Below are 25,044 nucleotides of genomic sequence, written 5' to 3'. Positions count from 1 at the left end.
CAAAAGCCACAGGATCAGGGGACCAGAGGTGGCTGAGACAGCCTCATGTTGACCTCAGTGTGCTCACCAGTGAAAACAAGGGCAGCTCTGCCCATGGCTGGGCTAGTAGGAGTATTTCCAGAGAGGTGACTGAAGAGATCACCCCCTCTTTGTCCTGTGGCTGGAAATTCTCATCTGCCATCAATTTCAAGTGCTGGTACTTGGTGCAGAAGCCTGCCTTCATCCTGGAGTTTTACCCTTTCCCTCAAAAGCCCTCATCCTTCCAGGGTAGGCTCTCCCTCAGCCCCTCAGTCCTTCTTTCTCTGCAGCAAAAGGGTCCATTTATGGCTGCTTTTGTGCCCTCCTGCTTAGGCCTTCACTTTGGTTCCCACTGCCCCAGGGTTTTGTCAGCTTTTCCACCCTCAGTCCCTGTAGCCCAGCCAGTCCAATAGAAATAGAATACACACTACTTATGTAATCTGAAATTTTCTAGCATCATATTTTTAAAACTAATCAGAAACAGGTATAATTAATTTTTGCACCCAGATTTATTTATTTACTTGTCTATTTATTTATTTACTTTTAACATCTTTATTGAGGCACAATACGCACACTGTACATTTCACCCATTTAAACTGTGCAATTCAATGGTTTTTAGCAGAATCACAAACTTGTGTAACTACCACCACAATCACTTCTTAGAACAGTTTCATCACCCCATAAAGAAACCCTGTGCCCATTTGCAGTCATTCCCAATTTCCTCTCAAATTCCCCAGTCCTAGGCAGTCACGAATCTACTTCTATCTCTATGGACTTGCCAATTCTGGGCATTTCAAATAAAGGAATCATAAAATATGTGGATCTTTGTGCCTGGCTTCTTTCACTGACCACACTGCTTTCAGGTTCATCCATGCATTAATTTTAATTACATATTTTCTTTAGCCCAATAAATCATCATTTCAGAAGGTAGACAATATAATAATTATTAATGCTGCATTTTACGTTCTTTTTTTCACACTAAGTCTTTGAAATTCGGTGTGTGTATTGCATTTAGCAACGTGTCTCAATCAGACTTGCCACATTTCAAGTGTTCAATATGGCTACTACTGTATTGGATAGCACAGCCATAGCCAAAGTACTTTTAGTTACACTTAAAAAAAAACAAAAACAAGAGAACCCTGCTCTGTTCCTCACCCCACTCCTGCACACCCTTCCCACCTACACCCCCACCATTAGCACCCACGCCATGATTCATAGGTGGCTTAAGGATTCTCATGCAATCATATGCTGTTCTGCTAAATCCCACCTCTTCCCTTGCAGAGCACCCTGAGCGGGTGCTTCCACCTTGTCAAAGGCAGGTCAGTAAAAGCCAATATTCAGCAGGGCACTGGAGAACACTCCACCTGCTCACTTTGCTTACCCAGGAGCCAAGATTGGACCGTGTCTCTGGCTGAAGCAAAACGTCTTTGCTTTCCTTCTTGAAAACATCCTTGAAAAACTTACCAAAAGAAGCCTGTCTCTTACTTTTAAAAGACAGGTCTGTCATTTCTCAATTTCCTTCATTTTCTCCCTGGTACATTTTCCAGCTATTGTTTTGCTAATAATAGCTCTAAGCACACAAATAAAGCTCACTGGTAGGGGTAGAGTTGTGCAATTGATACAAGCTCCTCCTAGCTTTATCCTGCTCCTGTCAGCCACTTATTTCCTCAAGAAAATGGATATTTTATCAACACAGGGGTGCATCTTATTAGTCTTGCTCATCAGCTATCTCCTCCTTCCAGGCTCTGAAGACAAGACAGAAACCCACAACACTGCCACAGACTGCCCAGGATGCAGAGTTTCAACATGAAGCGGCACCTTTATTAACTGAGCGCATTATTTATCTCAGTATGGCACCTTCTAGATGGTAATACATAGGTTATTTCTAAACATTTGTGGCTGTTAAGATTGGCATATGGAAATGTTTGTGAAATTACCGTTTTGAAGGAAAAACCAACAAAATGGAGTTATTTAGTCCCCAAAATGGAAAATTGAAAGCAAGTTTAATGTGTACAAATTTAATAGAGATGTAAGGACAACAATATCACCATCTTTCCTCTCTCTCCTGGGAGCAGTAGCTAAAGTTGCTAGGGAAGGGATTTCAAAATTAACTTTAGGAAGAACTTCTTGCAAAGAAAATTGAGGCGCTGGAGACCCTCACAGAAGGAGCTTCAGGGTTTCGGTCAACATTCGTTTGCCCCAACATTCCCTGAGCACTTTCTGGGAATTTTCTTCATTTTGTGTCTACATCTATTCCAGAGTCAAATCGGGAAGATTTCACACTGTTCCTTTTCTGGATTCTGGTTTTCCTAATCTGAGGCATTGCTATCTCTTTTTTTTTTCTTTTCAACAAAACTTTTGATTGTATTCACAGTGACCCATGAAAGTCCACAGGGCTCAGAGACCTGGAACTTGGCCCCGGTCCTACCTCCACACACACGCACCAAAAAATTGACCCACTACAGTAAACAATATTTTTTCAGTCTCCTGATCAAGTGGTCACCCACAAGGCACTGACATTCTGGGAAAAGTGGGTGACAATTGTCAGCTCAGGAGGTTTGGAGACTCGTATGAGGTGGTTTTATTACCTCCCTCCCTTTCCCAATGGCAACTCTCCTAAGGAAAAAGGCAGCACCATCACCATTATGGGATTCCCTGTACCACACTTCATTCACCCAAAAACTACTGGGCCATTGTGCTGGTTTAAAATGATGTATGGACCCTAGAAAAGCCATGTTTTAATCCTAATCCCATTTCGTAAAGGCAGCCATTTCTTCTAATCTCTATTCCATATTGTATCTTTGAAACTGTAATTAGATCATCTCCCTGGAGATGTGATTTAATCAAGAGTGGTTGTTAAGCTGGATTAGGTGGAGGCATGTCTCCATTCATTTGGGTGGGTCTTGATAAATTTCCGAAGTCCTATAAAAGAGGAAACATTTAGGAGAAAGGAGATTCAGAGAGAGCAAAGAAGGATGACATAGCCACGAGAAGCAGAGTCCACTAGCCAGTGAGCTTTGAAGATGAAGAAGGAAAACACCTCCGGGGGAGCTTCATGAAACAGGAAGCCAAGAGAGAAAATTAGCAGATTTAGCAGGCTCACCATGTGCCCTTCTAGCCAAGAGAGCAATTGTGACTGTGTTTGCCATGTGCCTCCTCACTTGAGAGAGAAACCCTGAACTTCATCGGCCTTCTTGAACCAAGGTATCTTTCCCTGGATGCCTTGAATTGGACATTTCTATAGACTCACTTTAATTGGGACATTTTCTCAGCCTTAGAACTGTAAACTAGCAACTTATTAAATTCCCCTTTTAAAAGCCATTCCATTTCTGGTATGCTGTATTCCGGCAGCCAGGAAACTAGAATAGCCATCTAACCAGATTAGTTAAAAAAAACTGGGTGCCCCAGGGACTGTCATAAATGTCATATAATTTCACCTTCTTCAATGAGTTGTAGAGAACCAGGCTTTCTTGTGAGCCCCTGGCTCTGAAACACTGACTCATTGACTTCTATTTGGAGTCTGCTTTCCTGTTATAATTAATTTTCGCTTGTGTTGCACACATTTATGAAATGAAGGCACTGAAACTTTCTTGGGGATGCAGGTCTAATTCCACAGAACTCTGAAAATAACTGCATTGTTTACATGGCAATCTTGTGTGAGCCAAGCAATTCCACTACTGTTGTGGCTTTAAGACTGTTTAAAACATCTAAATAGGCTCGTTTTTTCCCTTTTTATTTCTTCTTTCCCCCTATTTCCAAGCGGAAGGAATTCTTATGAGGGAAAAGTTTAGTAAGCAGAGAATAGTTTACTTTATTCCTTGTTAGGCATGAATGGGTATTTGCATCTGGTCTCTATTTGTTAATATGCATGGATAATGTTTGCCTAACTAGATTGAATTATAAAAGGAACGCCACTTCGAATGGTTGACGCTCACAAAAACAAACAAACTAAGTAAGGTCTAAGCTAGAGACACAGCCATGGGAAATCGTACAGGAGAAAAAAAAAAGATTCTCTGAAAGTTCATCACAAAGCTTTCCTGGTTCTGATTTCCCCTCTTTTGAAATAAGATCCAGTACCCCCAGCCCTCTACCTAGAGTGAAGTAGTTGGGACTTGGCAAAAAGTGGCGGGACAGGCCACCCAAGAGCAGGGGTGTCTGCTGAGGAAGGGAAAAGTTAAGTGAAAATCTGAAGATGATGTCAACTTGATGAGAATGACTCATGAACTTGGGTTCCGGTTTCTCTCCAGTGCAAATCCCTGTGGCTGGAGCATTCAGTTAATCACCCAACAGAAAGGGGCTGGGAAAGTCGCTTTCCAGGACTTGCCTTTTCCTTAAGGCAGCATACATCAACTAACCCTTTTGAAAGACCTCTGAGGCTTTCAAGTTCTTGAGAAACATTCCTAACCCCCTCAGGCTGTTTTCTGATAACATACCTCTCCCTTTTTACATGCATATTCCCTTATCACCATCTGAAGTGCTTTGGTCTCTTCCATTAACCTGGGAAGGACTCGAAGGCAAAGAAAGGTCTTATTTACCTGTGAGGGCTCGACATGTCCATGCTAATACCTGGGACCGAGAAGTACTCAATCCACAGAGCCCGGCTTTAATAACTTACCTGCTTAGTTATCACTCCCAAACACAGTTCTTGCTTTTAGATCACAAGATTCAGGAGGACAGGACTTCAGTTAGTGGAAAGTGCAAGTGGTTTTCAGCCAGAGTCAGCTTCACTGGTAGGTGAGATTTGAGGGGGTTCTGGAAACATATTTCCACTCTTACCTTCTGAAATTCCACCAAAGGACACTATTCCATTTAAGATTTTTTTACCTTTGTTAAAATTCAGTTTCCCTGGGCGGGCCATGGTGGCTCAGCAGGTAAGAATGCTTGCCTGCCATGCCCGAGGACCTGGGTTCGATTCCCGGTGCCTGCCCATGTTAAAAAAAAAAAAAAAACAATTTCCCTTGGGAGCAGTAGCATGATAGGTTATCTATGGCTTAGGGTAGATAAAGAAGGGGAAAGGAGAAGGAGATAATACTAGAAAGGACAAAGGGAAAGTTTGGGTGTCAATTGGCCCCATTCACACCAAAATCTTTTCAATAATGTGTGATGTAGTGTTGATATGAGGAATCCCTCTCTGTCCAAAGACCCAGCCAGCCACCATCTGTGGCAGGAAGTCCCTTTTGACTAAATGCAAGTGAGAATGGATTACATTTAGAGGGCACTTACTGTGGGCCAGACTTCAGGCCAAACACTAACATAAGTAGTAAACCATTCTACTCCACAACCTCACAAGCCTGGCCTATTATTCCCATTTAATGGATGAGGAAACTAAGGCATAAAGGTCCCAAAAGTCACACAGACAGAAGGTGACACATTCAAGAAAAGAGTAAGAGTTATTGACATTTCTAAACAATGAAGCTTGTCTTCTCTCTCTCCCTCTCTCACATTTACCACATGGTTTTCATGCTCCTTCCACTTTTGGCAAAAGATTTACAGTAAATAATCCTAACGAAGCTTAAATGTGGGGAACAAACAGCATCTAAGAAGACAGAAACAGTATTCTAGGTGTACATGAGCCTTTCTGTGAAGAGGTGTTTTCAAAAAAATGACAACCGATATGCTGTCACTGACATTTTAAAGAAGTGTAAATTGTAATTCAGTGCTTTAAAAATGTCCAGGATTTCATCTAAATTGCAATATGCCCACTTGGTGTGTGTGTGTGTTTCCAACATCATACTGACCAGAGATCATAACCATGGTAACCTTCACATCACTTGACACATGTGCATGGTCTATGGAGCATCGCTTTTCCTGAGAAAGAAGGAGCATTGCATCTGTGAATGTGCACGTTATTTATATGGCCCTTATAAACTTACACATACACACAATTCATCCACCAACTTCTTTTCCTTTGAAAAGTAAAATGAGCTTAGAAGTTCATCTTGTAATTCATATTAAGAAAGTAGATCCCTTATTACTCCTTAGATTGAAGCCATCAAATAAGCATTGGCTACCTGGAATCTGATGTGACTGCCAAAGAATTAGAAGGAAACCATGCTAAAGAAAAAGGTCGTTCAATACGCTAAAGAAAAAGGCCGTTCAATGGCAGAATGAGAGGTTGGAAGCCACATGCTTTGGTCCCGATAGGCTCTCGATGCAGGTGTGTAAGATTTCATTAAATGGAACTGAAAATCAGATGGCTTTGCAAACACCTTCGCAGGTGCATGACTGGGAGATGGCCTGGGGCACCCACGCCCCTGCCTCCCTCAGACAAGGAAACACATCAGTTACAACCCTGTCTGGAAGGGAAGCCAGGGCTTCATCGAGGTGAGATGAAACTGAGCAGCCCTATCCTTCAGGGTGGAGGCAGGCAGATATTGGGGTACAAGGGTGGTGCTGCTCTAAGATTTTGCGCCCTTTTCCTGCAGATGGCTCCTTCCGTTAGAGACCAGGAGTAGAGGGCAAGCAGCTGGGCTTTCACTCTTGGTTTAGCCACCTCCCTTTGAGCCCAAGGTGTTTTTCCACGTAGTGTGATCTTAAAACTTTTTTAAAATCTTGTTATAATTCACATAAAAGAAATAGCCCTTTGAAGCAAACCTCTTAAACCTTTAAAATTGTCTTTGTAATTTGGGGATTTGGAGTTGATTAATTTTTATAATGAACTATGCAGGGAATTTATCAAATGTATTCTTTCATTATTTATCACTGGAGGCCACACTTTATATTCTTGTATGTACGTAGTTTTAGGATTCACTTGTTTAGACTTTTAGAAGCTTATAACTATCAATAAAGCAATAGCAATCATTGCGCTTTATCTTTGTACTTGTAAACTACAAATCATATATTTTTTACTTTAAAAGCAATTTCAATTTCTCATTTTATTTTCATAACGACCTTAGCTTGCAGAAATATCCACTACTCCAAAAAGTATTGCTAGCTCTTTGCATTGAGCATCCTCTACTTTCTCTTATCCATGGCTGCAAGTAGACTAAATAAGAATTCTTCCCAGCCCAAATAAGTTAGAGAGGTTCTCTTTCATTCCGCTTTTAAAATTTTTATTTTGGTAATATATTCATAACAAATTTTCCCATTTCAATTCTTTCAACTATACAATTCAGTGGCATTAATTACATTCAGAACGTAATTAATGTTATGCTATCATCACTGTCATCTATTACCAAAACTTTTCCATCACACCAAACAGAAACTCCTCACCCATTAAGCATTGACTACCCATTCCCTGCCTCCTACCTCTGGTAACCTGTAATCTACTTTCTATCTACTATGCAATACTTATACTGCATAGTATAGTTATTTCATATAAGTGAAATCACATTATCTGTTCTTTTTTTGTCTGGCTTATTTCACTCAACATGATGTTCCCAAGACTCATCCATGTTGTAGCATATATCAGAACTTCACTCCTTTTCATAGCTGCATAACATTCCATAGTTTGCATATACCACATTTTGTTTATCTATTTATCTGTTGATGGTTATAGAAACTTGGGTTGCTTCAACATTTTGGCTCTTGTGAATAATGCTGCTATGAACATTGGTGTACAAATATCTGTTCAAGACCCTGTTTTTGATTCTTTTGGTTTCATACCTAGAATTGGGATTGCTGGGTCAAATGGTAATTCTATGTTTAACTTTTTGAGGAACCACCAAGCTACTTTCCATAGTGGCTCCACTGTTTTTCATTCCCACCCTCAATGTACGAGGGCTCTTATTTCTCTGCCTCCTTACTGACACTTGTTATTTTCCATTTTTAAATTAATAGTCATTCTAGTGGTGTTTTGGTTTGCTAAAGCTGCCAGAATGCAACCCACCAGAAATGGCCTGGCTTTTACAAAAGCAGATTTATTAAGTTAAAGTTGACAGTTCTAAAGCCATGAAAATGTCCAGATTAAGGCTTCAACAAGAGCATAACTTCACTCAAGAGAGGCTGATTTCCGTCTGGGGTTTCTCTGCCACAGGGGAAAGCACATGGCAATGTTTGTTGGCCCTTGGCTCCTGGATTTCATTGCTTTCGGCTCCAAGCTCCAGTGGCCCTCTCGCTGAGCATCTTTCTGTCTCCAAACATCTGTGTCTAGGCACCTGCTCTCTGTGTCAGCTCTTTTAAGGACACCAGTGAACTAATTGACCCACCTTGAATGTGTGAGGTCACATCTCCATCTAATCAAAAAGTGCCACCAGCAATGGGGTGGGTCACATCTCCAAGGAAACAACCCAATCAAAAGGTCCCACCCTACAGGAGGTCTGCTCCCACGAGATTGGATTAGGATTAAAAGAACATGGCTTTTCTGGAGTGCATAACAGTTTCAAACCTGCACAGGTAGTATCTCAGTGTAGCTCTCTTCAATTATGGAAGGAAAAGGGTGTTTGCTTGTTTGTTTAAGAATGATAGACCCACACTGGGTAATACACATATTATATAATATCAACCTTCTGTTTTTCCTTGTAAGAGAACTTGAGTGACTGGACAAGGGCAATCTAATTGACACCTACTCTGGGGAAATTTTTGAACATTCCATGATCCTATTAAGTCAGCATTTGGGAGTCAGCTTCTTTCTTCAGGATCTTTAATTACCAGTTCACTTCTTTTTAAAAGGACTGTGTTTAGGTACTTATTCCTTATCAACTTATTCCTAAGGAAGGCTTTGTGTCTCTTACAGCTGTTGTTGAGTGATTTGCACCTCTTATATCCCTAACCTGGGTGCTGTGTGCCTGCAACCACATTCTCTTAATTCTCTTATCAGAGTTCTTTTTCTGAGCCCTGTGATAAGGATAGTGGCATTTTAATAAGACTTCTGTGATAGGGAAAATTTCTTCTTGCTTTGAGCCTAAATGTAAATGGCTCCTTCATTGGAAGGATTGTGAAGAAGGTCATTAACTGCCTCTTGTCACCCAAGGTGTCATGGTTTGAATACTTCGTATTCAATATTAACCTGAGTATACAAACACCCAGGGCCTTGAGGAAACTCTGACATGTATTAGAGGCAGTGCTGATGAGGCGGTTGGTCCAGCCAGGCCATTTGGCCCAGACCCGAGTTCAAGGGGATCCCACACCATGGTTGCCAGTATGCAGCAAATTTGTGCAGGAAACAGAATGAGGTATCATTGTGATGTGGGTCATGAATTACAGCCATTAAATCTTCAGCTCTCACAATATCTTCAAAATTGGTAGTCTTCGACCTTTCTGAGGCTGTTTGACAGTCATATACCTGTTCATGCAGTATTACTTGGCCAGTTTCTGCAGCCAGGACTGGATACAGTTTTGTTATACCAGCAGTTGTCAGTCAACAAACATCTTCTTGCTATTGGTAAGGTGTATCAAAGGTCATAGCAATACCAGGAATGATTATTAAGTGCCACACCAGCAAAAGGAGGCCTCTGTCACACACACTGCTTGGCCTGGTTGTAAGGAACAGGGTAATGGAAGAAGTATCGCTGGCCGGACAGAGAAGGGCAGACGTATGAAAGGCAGCTGATCCCTGGCAGAGGTATGCATTATCCCGAGAGAAGAGCCAAGCTCTGACTCTTGGAAGGACTGCTCTCTCCACCTGCAAGCAGAGGCAGGGCACACAGGCGGGGGCCAGGGAGGCTGGGAGTATGCTCAGGCAGACATGAAACTCAAGCCCTGAAAGCTAAGCCCTAAATCCAAATATGCTGTTACGCAAAGCATTCACAGATTCCCTTGCGTTTGAGTATCGTATGAGGTTACTCGTTGGCATGTGCTGAGTAATTCTCCGGCATATCCATGACTTGCCAGTGGCATTCCTTCCTGAGTCACCACTGGACCAAGAGCCCGGCTCAGGGATGAGGGTCCAGAGCTGTCCAAGAAGCTACCTTTTAGATGAAACCTAACAACCACAGTCCTGATTTGCTGATTTCTCCAATGTCTGCTTTTCCACCTTCAAAGATGAACTGGCAGCATTTCCAGGGAGAGTTTGATGGGCGATGGGAAACATTTTGGGGGTTGCACTTAACTGCTGAAGTGAGGAATATTTGTCTGTCATCAGCTGGATGAGAACAGTTAAAATCCCTGCCAGATTTGGAGGCCTTTGGAGGCCTAGGGAGGAGGCATCTCTCCCGGGAGCAACATTAGGCCAATTACAATGCTCAGCATTTCCCCAACACTCTAGTCCTGAGCTCTTAGCAATCGGTTTGTTTCTTTAGCTGAGTTTCTTCAACACACACCACCCCTTGTGGAGTGCTCTAGGCCTCCACCCAAAATCTAAAGGATACACAGAGGAGGAAGAAAAGACGGAGCAGCCAGCTCTACCCACAGAGAGAAGCCAAGCCAAACTTGTCAGCATTTCATTATTCTCCAAAAACCTGTCAATACTCACGATGGGGAAAACCAGAAACAGCCAAAATGTGCAGCAATAGGTTGGCTACCTACATTACGGAAAACCAAGCAGCCACTAAAATCATGCTGTAGATTGTAGAAGAAATTTTAATGACATGGGAAAATGCAATACATTATTAAGTGAAGCTGGTTATAAACTAGCATGGACGCTATGGTTAGCTTCATAAATACATGTGTATTTTTCTATGTAATATTCACATATAGAAAAAGACTGAAAGGTTATCAGTTAAAATGCTGGGTGCACGGTGCTTCAGTAGTAGAACACTTGCTTTTCATGCAGGAGACCCGGTTCGATACCCAAATGCTCACACAATAGAATCACATACTGCTCTTCAACTTGCCTTTTTTTCTTTCTTCGAAGTATCTAGAACATATTCCCATGTATGTGTGAGTGCTTTACTTTCTTTTCCTTTTTGAGTCCATCAACCAGAGCTCTGGCAGGCCATTAGAAAATGGGAATCACACACACAAGAGCCCAGAAGGAGGGTCTCAAGCTTTCCTGCTGCAGGTAGGCAGACCCTCCGAATACCAGAGCCAAAAAGAACCTTAAATGGGACTCAATTTAATCCACTGCCTACGTGATGAGGAAACAAGGGTCTAGAGACCAGAATCTAAGTTATCTAACTCTACGTCCATCTAATATTGTTTTCATTATATCTCACTGCATGCAGTATGCAAGAGATATTAATGAGAAGTATTTTTCAAAGCGCTTTCATCTTGATAGCCTTCTGTTTCAGCCTTAGCATTCCCTTGATGGAGCTAGCAGAGGTCTTCTTTCCCACTTAACAGATAATAATACCAGCTAACACCTGTTGGGCACTATGTGCCAGCTTCTAACCCAAGCCGTTTGCCTGCATTATCTCATGCAATTCTGACACGCACCCACCGAGGTTGGTATTTTTTTATGCCCATTTTTCAGATGAAAAAAATTAAGGCTCAGAGAGATGGAGTTACTTGTCCAAGGTCCCACAGTTGGTACATGATGGATCGAAAGCCCAAACTTTTGTCCAGCCCCCAAGTCCCTACTTTTAAGCATTGCACTGTATTTCTTATCGGCTTAGAGACCCATCAACTTTTCACATAAAACAAACTTTAACTACTCCTTCCCTTTCCCCCTTTGTTGCTATCCAGTCCATCTCAAACAAAGTAAAACAGGAATGACGTTAGAGAATGCAATTTGGTGTCAGGCAGGGTTCAGGGGCCCCATTTGGCGTTCCGGACTCTGTGCCAAACACTGGAGTAAAAACAAAACAAAACAAAACACCCAGTCCAACCACAGCTATTCTCACAGTTGGCAAAAGAAGTCACCTGGCACTTTTCCTCTAGAGAGTCTGCATGTCCCATACAAGGTGGTAAACTGCCTGCTCCTCAGATATATTTACTTCTTATGTAATTGTGCACTCTTTTCAACCCGGCGAACACGTTAGCACTTGTAGATAAAGCTGATCTTTTTTCGCTCAGCCCCACAATGCACACTGAGTCATGTGTAAAAGGCCTGTACAATGTTGTTGTTGTGAACAGAACCCGGAGGGCCTCGTCTTACAATCTTCACGTGTCCCTCCACCTCCCCCAGCCCCCACCCCCACCCCCTTCATGGAGAAAGGGCCTGTCCAACGCTGCAGTGTCTGGCCATCTGCACACCCCAGCAGGAGGCAAGGGAGGGTGGTGAGCTGTCCTGGTTCCCTCACCCACCCATCTGTGGTCCTCCAGAAGTTGGTAGTTCAGAGCTAAACTGGACATTTGCACTTCGGCTTTTTACCCAAGTAGCCCAGCTCCCGAGCCAGCGCATCTTCTCCTTTCCATTCCCAGTGTCCCCATCCCACCCGCCCCTCCTATGATTCTACCTTTTCCTTCTCTGACTTTCTTCCTCTCCTTGTGTCCAGAAGACAAAACTTCCCACTAGTGTTCTGTAAAGCAGAAAGCCAGTCCCCTTTCCTTTTTTCCCACACACCCGGGAGCCTCTTCTGGGTTCCCCAACCACCCCCACCCGACCCTGCCCCACATGCATCATCTCACCTCCTTTCTCCCTCATAAGCCTCTCTTTGTCACTGTTATATCCATTCTTAACAAATGGACGTTGTGGCTCACCATGTTGAAATGATGAAATGCACTGGCTCAGGAGCCAGCCTGCTTGGGTCAACTCCTCAGACTGATATTTACTCACCAGGTAAACTTGGGAAAGTTGCTTAGCTTCTCTGCAAGTTAAATGGTGATAATGAAAGTCCCTACTTCCTAGAATTGTTCTGAGCCCTACATTAAGCTCTTGACTCCAGGGGTTTGGTTTCCAGATCTACACATAACTCATTGGGCAATACTGGTTAAGTGCCCTTGCTTATAAAGTGAGGGTGATAATAATACTACGATCCCTATTGGTGTATTGGGAAGATTAAATTAATAAATAAACACAAAAACACTTGGAATAGTGTCTGGCACATGGGAGCCCACCATAAAAGGGGCTCTGGTGCTGTTTGTTTATGGGTGGAGGACACCTAGAATGGTGTCTGGCTGGAGGTACTCAAAAGAGGTAGTTACTCATTTGCTAGAAATCTCTGCTCTTCTTGTCCTCTGCTCTTCTGCCATCCACTTCCTAAGAAGCTTGAGCTTGGCTATTCCACCCAGGTCTGTTTTCATAAGCACCTGTCTTTACATCCTGCACCAAATGAAAACCAAGCAGTGGAGAAGCATGTCCTACACATATACAACTAAAGAACTAAAACAGGAGAGGAATAATTGGTGGATTTTCTATTCTAGTTTATTTTGCTTTTGTCCTGATTTTATAGGTGAAACAATGATGTCTTCCTCAATAGCTCCATAAAACAACTTTCACAAATCACATCCTATTTAATTTCCCTGCTTAAAGGAGATACCAGGCATAAAGAGCTCAGAGCAGGGCTTGGGCTCTATAAATTGTAGCTCTTGTTTGCTTTGTTAATTGTAAAAGCAGCCTTACTGCATTAGTGAAGACTTAGAAGAGAAAGAGAGAAGGAAAAAAAAACCTTTCAAGTCTACCACCTGTGGTCATTTTTGTGCTCTTACATTTTAATGCACTACGGGAGCTCACATCTTAAAAGGAATTCTGCTGAGAATTTGAGAAAGTAGAGATTCTTTCTTTTATTAGTTAAGCTCTTCAAGATGGCAAGTAAAGCATATGCTAGGATTTCCTTTGGTGATGTGAAGAAACCCGGAGTACGATCTCCTCAGGTGTTGTCCAGGACCTTGGAAGGTCCTCAGCATCTCTTGGACGATATCCCGAGTTTGAGTATTGTTCTAGTCTGCTAGCTGCTGGAATGCAACATACCAGAAACAGAACGGCTTTTGAAACGGGGAATTTAATAAGTTGCAAGTTTACAGTTCTAAGGCCGAGAAGATGTCCCAATTAAAACAACTTTATAGAAATGTCTAATCTAAGGCATCCAGGGAAAGATACCTTCATTCAAGAAGGCTGATGAAGTTCAGAGTTTCTCTCTCAAGTGGAAAGACATGTGGCAAACACGGTTAGGGTTTCTCTCTCATCTGGAAAGGCACATGCTGAACATGGAGTCATCTGCTAGCTTTCTCTCTCGGGAGGCGTTCTCCTTTTTCATCTCCAAACGCTGGCTGATGGACTCTCTGCTTCATGGTGCTGCAACATTCTCTGTTCTCTCTGAGTTGCTCATTCTCCAAAATGTTTCCTCTTTTATAGGTCTCCAGAAATTAATCAAGACCCACCCAAATGGGTGGAGAAACATCTGTATCTAATCCAGTTTAACAACTACTCTTGATTAAATCACATCTCTGGGGAGATGATTTGATTACAGTCTCAAACATACGATACTGAATAGAGAGTAGAAGAAATAGCTGCCTTTACAAAATGGGATTAGGATTAAAATATGGCTTTTCTAGGGTCCATACATCCTTTCAAACCAGCACAAGTATCCCCAATGTTTACATTTTCCAAAAGAAAATGTGATGGGACTCACTTGTCATCAGCTGACTCAACAGGTAGACGATAGCACCAGATCAACTCAGAAATACTTGAGTCTACTTTCCTCAGAGGTAAGCCATGGGCCTGGAGCATTGATAACACCCTTATGAGGATGAGGTTCATTGACCCAATTGTATTTTTCATAAAAGTAAGTCTACTTGGCCTCCCTTTTGTGGGAAATCAGTCGTTCGCTGGGGTGGCGCCTCTGATGAGCGGAGCCTTTATACCCTGGGCATTCAGTGCTCTTTCCCATCCACCCCAAAATTTTCTCCACGTAAAGGCACTTAAAAATTTTACTCCATAGGAAGAAAGAATACAAATATGACCAAGATATGCTTTCGATTTATAAAATAACGCAAACTCCTTGCCAGCTAGATAAGTTGGCGGTGTTCACCGCCCTTTGCCAGATACTTGGGTGACGGCTGGAGCTTGGATGCAAAGGTGGAGCTCGGTGGTCTCAGGGGACACGGGCCTGTGATGGGGGCGATGACAGCCACCTGCCAAGGGGCTCCTCAGGAGCACTGAGGGGCCAGCATCTACCTGTAGAGAGTGGAGGACAGCTTCTGGGAGGAATGAGCACTGAAATGACTCTTTAAGCCAACGCTTTTCAACAATATTTTGTTCAAGGCACAATTTAGAATTTTAGAACTTTTGGCAGGCCACTTGAAGAATTGAGAAGTGAACACTGGGCCAAAAAAGCAGGTTTCAGAGAGTTGAATAAACTTGCTGTTAATGTCAGTATATGAAGATATGCTCAGTTTTATTTCCAGGTCAATGTGTGCAATTTATTTTTGCTACCACTGGCGCTACATCATCGGGATGTCAGCAGACAGTGTCAAGCTGATCAGGTGTATTTTTATGGAGCTGGATGGAAGGGGATACAACTGGCTGAGAGTAAGGGGTGAGGGACTAAGGGAAGCAGCCTGGTTCTAAGGGAAGATCACATACTCATGGGGCATGAAAACTGTTTCCCACCTGATCAAAAGAAAGACCATGATCAAGGCAGAAAACAATTCTTCTCAGTGCTGAAGAACAACCAAATGAACAAGGTGATGATAATATTTGGCCTTGTTGATGGAAAGATATGTATTTTAGATATTGATAAAAATTTGGCTAATTGTAAGATATTCCAGATATACTAGGCTGCTGAGCTACATGGTTAAAATCTACTATTCTCAGGGTAATAATAGTAAACACTTAGTATGTCCCAAGGACCATTCTAAGGGCTCTATATTTGTTTACTTATTTTATGATAACAATCTTCATAACAATTCTACAATGTGAGTATTATTATCATCCCCTGTGCCAGTTTGAAAAGGTTCAGGTACCCTAGAAAAGCCATGATTTAATCCTTCTTGTGGGAGCAACGGTTTCTTCTAATCCCTATTCAGTACTGTACGTTGGAAACTTTAATTAGCTTATCTCCATGGAGATGTGACTCAATCAAGTGTGAGTATTAAACTTGATTAGGTGGAGCCATGTCTCCACCCATTCCAGGTAGGTCTTGATCGGTTTTACTGAAATCCTTTAAAAGAAGAAGCATTTTGGAGAAAGCTTCAGAATGACATAGCCACGAGAACCAGAGAGTCCATCAGCCAGTGATCTTTGCAGATGGAGAAGAATGACACCGGGGGAGCTTTATGAAACCAGAAGCCGGAAGAGAAAGCTAGCAGACTATGCCACATGCCTTTCCAGCTGAGAGAGAAACCCTGAATGTCAACAGCCATCTTTCCCTGGATGCCTGAGATTGGACATTTCTATAGACTTGCTTTAATTTGGACATTTCTATGGCCTAAAAACTGTAGACATACAACTTATTAAATTCCCCCTTTAAAAAGCCATTCTGTTTCTGGTGTATTGCATTCTGGTAGCTAGCAATCTAGAACATGCCCGTTTTATAGAAGAGGACATCAAGATGCACAGATATTAGACAACCTGCCTAAATAAGTAGCAGAGCTGGGATTTGAACTCAGGCATTCTGATTCCAAGATCTGTGCTCTTAATTACTATATTTTATGACCTGTATGGGCGCCTCTTGTGCACCCTCAACTGTCTTGCATCTGGCCACTGCTACCTCTGCTCAGCCTCACACAGGAGCCACCTAATAGCATGTCTCAGGCTACTCAACTGGCACTGCAAAGTGGAATGGGTACTCACTCATTGTCCACACACAAGCAATCCAGAAATGGATCAATCCCTAAGAGAGATTTCATATGATTTTCAACAGTCCTGTAGTGTCAAGCAACCCATCAGTAGTAGCAATGGTAGAGTTGCCATATAAAACACAGGCTGCCCAGTTAACTACAAGTTTCAGATAAACAACAAATAATTTTTCAGTACAAGCATGTCCCAAAAATTGCATGTTACATACTTAAAATTATTCATATCTGAAATTCAAATTTAATTGAGTGTCCTATTTATTTATTTGCTAAATAAATTTGCTATATTTTTATTTGCCAAGTAGCCTACTTGGCAGTGCCTCCTGGTATGGGTTCTCCTTCCTTCCCTTCTTGTTTCCCTGTCTCTCATCCAACTCCCGGGATCATATGGCTCAATAAAGAATTTACACTTAGGTCAGCCGTTGTTTCAGCCTCTGGTTTCTGGGAGCCCAAACTAAGACGCAACTGGGCAAGGGTTTGCGAGATGGATGAGGTAACCAGCTGACAGTTACAGTCCTCCTGTTTGACAGGCATTCTTTTTGTCATCAGGACATCCCAATTACAAGTAAGGAAAATGAGACTCAAGGAAGTTCACCAATTTTCTGGGCCATGTACTCAGATTCTTTAGTTCTCTCACTCTCTTACTATGGAAGAGTTTTCCAAGTTATTACTGAGATGCATTTAAGCATTGTTGGAATAGACATTAATGGTTTTAGGTTATCATGTGATCATTTAGTAAGATGTTATCTTCGTTTGTTGAAGGAAACTCTCTTAGCCTTGGATAGTGAAAGAGCTCTAGTAACATATACACCGAGAGAATCGGTCTCAGAGCAGCTGTGACATCAAGATACCCGGTTTATCCTGTCTTATACCAGCTGGAATGATCAAAGTTAAAAAATAAAGTTTTCTGCCTCAACTTTTCATGCTAGAACCAGCAATACATTGTATTCTCTATAGAACTAAAATTAACACGCTCCTTCTAAAAATGATGATTGATTACGAAGTCATAAACTCAGAAAACCTTGAAATTACGCTTTCCATTGACCTGCATCAGAAACTTGGTTCCCTTTCTGTTGCATTTCTCTGTAGAATAGTTTTGCAAAAAGCTAAAATAATATGAACTACCGGTTGAGACAATTAGAGAAGAATAGCAAACGTTAGAGAAAACCTATGCCAAAGCATTTGCACCCAGCGGATTTTACACAGGAATGAAACTTCCTTGGCGGCTTCCAAAAACAAAGCCGAACTTTGGTTGCAAATAAGTCTGAAATGAAAAAGAAACTCCCATTTCCTTCTGAAAAAAATGGGGAATGCTGCACTAATCTACAAAGTGGTCCTTTCTATTTAAACTCCACTAAATGTAACCTGTCTGTTGTTGTTGCTCCCCTTTTTCTTCTGCTGGAATCGTCATAGTGAAGGAACAAGTAATAAGGAATGAACCATCTCATGGAGGCCAGAAATTTTTCCTCCGTGGCATTGCTGGATCTGTTCCCTGAAGAAGCCACCTCTATAATGCTCTCTAGCGAGGCTTTTTCTGACGGGGGCCAAGCAAGCAGATGGATTGGATGTCTAGCTTTGGTTACTCATAGCTGCCTGCCCAGTCCCCTGGGCATTCGAAGGCCCCCACCTTCCACCTGGCCTGTGACCTCTGACCCTGGCCTTGTGGCCAACACTGGGCGAGGGGAAGGTAGGGGAGTCAGTATCAGGCTGCCTGAGCTCAGACCTCAAATGAAAGAGCCAGTTGTTTCTATCCTCAGGTCTCCTTTGTAAGGTCCTGTGAGCTGCAGAACTGGTATTTCTCCAAATCCTGGTTGTTCACGTGGCTTTGTAGACAAGTTGTACTTACAATTGTACATGTGTTTGTGTGTTGCACGGCACTCGGCTGGCCGCTGGGCTTCCGGTCCCTGCCTCGCCGACTCGTTACCGGACTTCAGCAAGCCCCAGGGCCTCTCAGGAGCCTCAGTTCTCCCGTCTGTGGAATGAGACAGCTGGGTTCCTGGAGGTGTGGGGTGGGGAGCAGGGTACAGAGGAGAGGGATAACACTAAGTGACCCTCCAAATTTATTATTCTCCAATTCCGTGACTCCAAAGCAAAAGCTCAGACTTAGCCTTTTTAAAGGATTCCATGCTGTCTGGGAGGGTGAAAAAAATCTGTGACATGTGATGATATGTTTCTGATATCATCACAAATAAAAATTTTCTTATGCAGTCTCCCTTAGGGGACACGTAAAGTTTCCGGAGCCCACGCCCCCTTCTTTGATACATCTGATAAAGGCTCACATGTTAATTACTTAGCCATTGGTGCTAACTGGAACATGGTCATATAATGAAATATAATGAAACTGCCTTGAAAACATTTCCATGTGTGACATAAGGCTCTTGTAATTTAAGTATTTTTTTCTTCTTTCACACCAGCAGTTATTTTATGGATTTGGGCTTAGATGGTTTAGCAACAAAGAGCACTGGATTGGTGAATTATTCATGTAATCTACATTTCCTGCCTGCTGTGGATAATTGACAGGTGTCATGTCACCTTTTACAAACGTCCCACAATTATAGACCATATATCAGCGTTTGACTTCCATGCAATGTTCCTTTTCTAAGCCAGTTTCATATTTTATTTACAACTTGATGGCGTTTTTGACTTGGCTGCCTATACCTCTCACTTCTGATTCCAAGCCTTTTGCTCCACTTAATATAACCAGGAACATTTAAATAATAAGACTCCCTCTCAGTTTGCTAAAGGCAGTCACTCATTCCTACTGTGTTTTATTCGTTCAACCATTATGTTAGTCAATTTCTTGATTTAAGAAACCTAGGATGAAATGCAGCTGTAAGGAAGCCATGATATAAATCTGTTTTTATGGCTTGTTTTTTTTTTCCACAGGGAAAAAACTAAAAGCAAATCTCTCCAGGGTCTGACACAAATTGTAAACTGTGGGGGAAAGTTGGCTGGTTAAAGAATACGACTTACTAACAGGATCAATGGAGCATTTCAAATATCCACCAGATATGAGAGATTTCTAGCTTTAGGTACAAAGCCAAGGTGAGTTTTACTTAAGCTTAGTAAGAAAAACCAGGTAAGAAAATAAATAAAGACTGAAAATCCTGAAGACTAATGAGAAAAAGTGGCCATACATAAAATATTGGGAATGAAATAGTCTTTGAAATCCTCTGGTCCCACATTTCCACTTTACCTATGTGGAAACTGAGGCCTAAGGCATAGAGGGGATTGTCCGCCACCCCAGCCCTAGTTAAAGGAAAAGCTGCCACTACAAGCCAGGTCAGCTGATCTTATTCCTGCACTTTTGCTGCCATTCCTCAGACCTCTTTTTGTCATATTCCAGGTGGCAATTCCCCTCTTCTATAGTTATCTGCTGTTACTATAGATAATGGGGGAATCCACCCCTTCCTCATTCTCAGCCATGTGGCATGTGTAGAATTACCTCATCCCCCACTCTAGGAATGAGCATGATTCACTAAGTCTATGGGTGAATCCATTGTCCCAAGTGGATGGTTCAAGATTTAGATGTGACCTAAATTGGGCCAGCGAGAAACAATGAATCCACTTACACAGAGCAGTTGGAAGAGATTTTCTGTCCCACTGGATTTGGCAGTGAAGTGGTGCAAGGTCTAGAGCTGCAACAGATATTTTGCTACCCACATGGGAAGAGACTGGAACTGCTGGGAGTGAGTGGGGAGAAACATATCACATGACCCCTCAGAATGAAGGCTAGCAGCGCACACACACACACACAAACTGAGCAGAGGGACTGAAATTTTATTGAGTGAACATCATTTATCTTCCAAACCAAGACAATTTTGAGAATGAAATGGGGCAGGACAAATGATGACCCAGGCAGAATGCCAGGACAAGAGGCATAAACAGGACTGACCGTCCTGGGCCAACAGGGACACGTGGTCAACCTGCTGTGCAGTGACATCTTTTAGGTTACTGAATTAAGCCTGGTTTCTGGAGTAAACCTTGCTTATGGATTACGACTTGTTTCTGGATGAAGCTACCACTCTCTCTGGCCTTTTTGTTTTGTGTGACAGTGAATTCACTTCATCCTGAAGTCAATTTGTTTGGAACTATTTTAACTCGAATGGAAACTGTTTTAACTCACATAAATAGGCTTCTTCCTAAGAATTGTGCTGTACGAAATCTTGTCCTGTATCATATCATAAGCCTACAGTTAGAAGTGATTAATAGTTGCTTAAATTTTAATGAATTTTATAACTTTGTATTTAGCATTTTACATCAAATAATAAAAACGATCACTTGCAGAACCCTTACAATTTACAGATAACTTCCGAGTTAATTACCTTATTTATACCACAACACTGTGAAGCAGGTATCATCCAAAATTTAGAGAAGTTACAAACTTTATCTAGGTTCCCATGGCTGATGTGGCAGATATGGTAAACCGGCTTTCTGGGGCGAGAGCACACTGATTTTTATCACTTGCCCATTTCGGTGGTGCAAATATTCCAACAATGGCTGATTTCGAGTTACCAAGCAGACATCACTGAACACATGACTCGAAAAGGATGCAGGACTCTTAAAAGCCAGCTCCAGCACCCAACTGCATGAAAGGAATGTGAATCCAAGACTTCTGACTCCATTTCTTAAGATCTTCCCATCTTCCTCCTCCAGGTGTTTGGTGTGAGGCAGTTCAGTTGTGTCACTTGCAGACATGCCCCAGGGCCCCAGGCGCTACAGGCTTTCACAGAGACTTTGCCAGAGCCGAACAGCAATTGCCAGCCCAGCCCAGGCCTTGGAGTTCCTTAAACCTGCGTCTTCACTGCTTCTGGGACTTCAGTACTTCTCGTGCTCCCCACTCTGGTGGGGCTACATCCCTGGCTCTTCCCTTTCCCTGCTCTGCTTCTGTTCATCCCACAGCTTGTTAGGTGACTTGATAGGCCCTCTGCTCTGTCCCCAGGGCCATTAGGTGAAACAGAGGCTGTAGTGTAGAAAAGTACTGTCTCCCTTTATGCCAGAGGGAGAAGCTTACACTTTAGGGTAATTCCTCTCAGCAAGGGGATCTTTGAGGCTGATTCAGAGACCACAGCTGCCTTGGCTATCTTCTGGCCACTGCTGTCAGACCTAAGCTCTGGCAGTGAGGGGGGCACTTATGAAGCCTGTTCTCATTCGTGATCATATGAAGGTTTGACTGGGTTGTTGTGCTAAGTGCTTTGCTTCAAGCAGAGGCAGCTTGGAGAAATGAAAACCCTAGTGGCAGCAACCTCATTTGCAGTCCTGGAGCTTAGGGTAAATTAACCGGTCCTTATAGGGTTTGCCTCACAAGCTCAAACCTACTGCCATGAGCAAATGCCAGGGTCATCTTAATGATCAAAAACCATGAAGCCACTGCATTATGCAGTAAAAGTAATTTTGCAACTTTGACATTCAGAATCTGTAAAACTTGAGAATAAGAAGCATTTCTAGTAACTTTTCAACTAAATCTTTACAGACCATCTTGAATTGTTCCTGGGCCATTTCCTCTTGTAATTTTGGGAGAAGGGAAGCCATTGCAATGTCATGATATTGACAATGGCTAATTCTATGGTCCCTGCTCATCTGTCCACTCGCAGAGGAATAATAATAATAATAATAACCCACTTAGGTTTCATTTTGGAATGGACATTCCATTAGAACAACTCACTGAAGCAAGTTTATGAAGAGTTGGGAAGCTGCCCACTCTCTCCAGGTTGCCCCCCTCAGTGCAGTTCCTGGAGGAATAAAGGGTTCTTTCCCAGAATGATTCATAGATGTGTGGCCTCTCTAGCTTTCTTTTATTAGTAAAGAACTGATGGTGGCTATGCTTCCTATTTCTCCTCCACGTGCAGAAAATAGATTTGAAGGAAATCAAGCAATATATATATATATATATATATATATATATATATATATATATATATATATATATTGTTATCATCTTGATACATCTTACATCTCATGTAAGGTGTGTAGAACAGACAGTCAGAGTGAAGGGCATAGTGCCAGCTCCATTTCACAGCAGGCCATTTGGTGGAGGGGCTGCTCTGCTGACTAGCAGGAAGCAATCCATTGCAGTTTATAATAAAGTTTGGCAAGGCTGTAAAAATTCAGAAAAACTGGAGATCAGGGAGAGCTGGAAAAGTCAGAGGAGAATTCAGAATGACTTTTGAGATAAGCTGAGCCTTGAAAGGTGCACAGGGAAGAAGGTATTTCAGCTAATTAGAGTGGAAGTGTCGTGGAATGCACTGAAGCGAGACTGTCCAGGGTCTTCCTGTGTATGAGTGCCATTAAGCAGCTGGGGTCACCAGTAGAGAGCAGGTGAGATGTCAACAAAGCAATTTCCTCAGTACAGTAGGTGCTGACTGTTCATAAAGTTTAGGATAAACTGACCCTGCCATAAAAGATAATGCAGAAAACCCAGCCACCACTAACTGGGAATCAACCATAGCCAATGTTTATATATATCAGACCTTGACTCAGAATTATACTTCTTGAAGCATCCAGCATCCACACATATTCAGAGAGAAAGGCTATTCTGATATTTTCAACTGATGACCAAATGGGATCACACACATCCGATTTGATTTACTATTAATTTTGCCATTGAGATGGCAATAAAAGGAGGTGGACATTGATAAATGTATGAATTATTCAAAGTCATGGTCTCTATGAAGCAGGTATTCTAGACCGACACAAAAGTAATGAAAACGAGGGACATGATGTTTCTAGGGGTTTAAAACGCTCGAGGCCCCTCTGATAAGTGAAAGATAATGGCTAACCAAACATGTAATTGCAGCAGAAATCCTGTGAGGTTCTACATCCTTCAAGCTAAAATCATCAGTCCTCCCTTATAGGAGATGGAATGATCAAAAGTTCTGGATTTCTCTAAATCACAGTAGGGCAGTTTGACCATAGGCAAAATGTAAAGAAGTTCAGCTTCCCCACTGTGTGACCTCCCTCCTATTCTTTCCAGACGACAGGGCTCTATTCTAGGGCACTGAGCCCTAGGGAAGGAAGTACCTTGCCCAAGAACTGCATTGAATGAAGCCAAGGGGCAGTATTTCTGGGATAAGTCAAGCCAAAAAGCCAGATAGTCTATGTAATGGAACTAGCAAAAGAAATGATCTCGCAGCCTTGTGCAAAGTGGGACCTCATGGCATATGAGTTCTATACCATTTCTAAGAAAATTAAGCAAGTCATTGAAGGAAGCTAAGGAAGCTCTTTCCAGAAATATTTATGAAGATTTAATACAGTATTTATCTGGAGACAGATAGGAATACTTAGCCCTTTCTGTTTAGATTCTACTTAACATTTGTTCACAAATATTTTTCTATGAGACAATCATTTAAAAATATATATTTTTGAAAATGAAAAAGTACAAAGTGATCAAGTAAACACTTAAATAATTGAGTGAAATAGGAAGGAAAAAGAAAAAGATGCTTTGACACATGTTGGGGATTTGGCAGCAAACAACAAAAGACTCTGTCTTGTCCCCTTGGAAAAAGAAAGAATGGACTAGCAGAATTCATGGGCGCTGGAAGCAGACGTGAAAGCCTCCAGGAACAGGGGCGGCTCTGAGCTGAGCTCTTCTCTCACCTTTCTCTGATGGACCAACCGGACTCATCCTCTTCTCTCTCCTAATCAGCTGCTTAGCTTCCTTGTAGTTTCAGCTCCCTCACAGCCAGCTTGCATGTGGGCTGCAGGCCTCTTGGTGAAAGTTTCAACTCTCCCCTACCAACTAGCAATTTCTTGTTACACTTTAAATTCTTGAGAGACTGAATCTGATTGGCCTAGATTACCAAACCTGCTGGTCCAAGTTACCATGGTCAGCCAATGTGCTAGTGACTTGGTAGGTCCTCTGCTCTATCCCCAGGTTAGGTCCAATTTCCTGGAGCAAATGAGGTGGAGGAGGTAGAGGGGTGGGGCGTAGTAGCAAGCTCTGAACCCTACCTCTATTACACAATGATAACTAGTTTGTCTTCAGAAGCAAAAGTGCTCTTAATTTGCGTCTTGAAGTCATGTATTATTATTTTATTCACATCATCATTTATTCATACTTCATATATTCGTAAACATATAGTCAGTCATATATTCATACGTCTAACACAAATGATTAGAGGTGTGCTGGTTTGAGGGGATGTATGCCCCCTAGAAAAGCCTTGTTTTAATCAAAATATCATTTCGTAAAGGTAGAATAATCTCTATTCAATACTGTATGTTTGAAACTGTAATCAGATCATCTCCCTGGATGATGTGATTTAGTGAAGAGTGGTTTTAAACTGGATTAGGGGATGACATGTCTCCACCCATTTTGGTGGGTCTTGATTGGTTTATCGGAGTCCTATAAAAGAGGAAATATTTTGGAGAATGAGAGATTCAGAGAGAGCAGAGGAGAACGACATAGCCACGAGAAGCAGAGTTCACCAGCCAGTGACCTCTGGAGATGAAGAAGGAAAATGCCTCCTGGGGAGCTTCATGAAACAGGAAGCCAGGAGAAGAAACTAGCAGATGACTTGGTGTGCCCTTCCAGAT

The sequence above is a fragment of the Tamandua tetradactyla genome, chromosome 9, assembly GCF_023851605.1.
Source record: "Tamandua tetradactyla isolate mTamTet1 chromosome 9, mTamTet1.pri, whole genome shotgun sequence".
NCBI lineage: Eukaryota > Metazoa > Chordata > Mammalia > Pilosa > Myrmecophagidae > Tamandua > Tamandua tetradactyla.
This window is presented reverse-complemented; position numbering follows the sequence as displayed.